Genomic DNA, 288 nt, shown 5'->3' with positions numbered 1-288 from the left:
TCTGTCCAACTTTATCGATTACCTCTATATTCCTCACTTTATCACGCTGTACCTTCATCTCCTATTTTATGAGTATTTCTGTTGTTCATATTATTATTATTATTTCTCTTATTATTCATATAAACATCTATTTATATGTTTATCTGTGAGTGTATTTGTTTTTATTTCTGTTTTAATTCCACTTTTATTACGTTTGTTTGTCGCTTTCATTTTATTTGTTTGATTATTTGTTTACTCTTGTCTTTCTCATTCACTCATTCGCTCGGAAAAGAAATAGATAAACAGACA

Source organism: Penaeus monodon, chromosome 21 (genome assembly GCF_015228065.2).
Source record: "Penaeus monodon isolate SGIC_2016 chromosome 21, NSTDA_Pmon_1, whole genome shotgun sequence".
NCBI lineage: Eukaryota > Metazoa > Arthropoda > Malacostraca > Decapoda > Penaeidae > Penaeus > Penaeus monodon.
The sequence above is the reverse complement of the archived record's forward strand: the minus strand, read 5'-3'. Positions refer to the sequence as shown.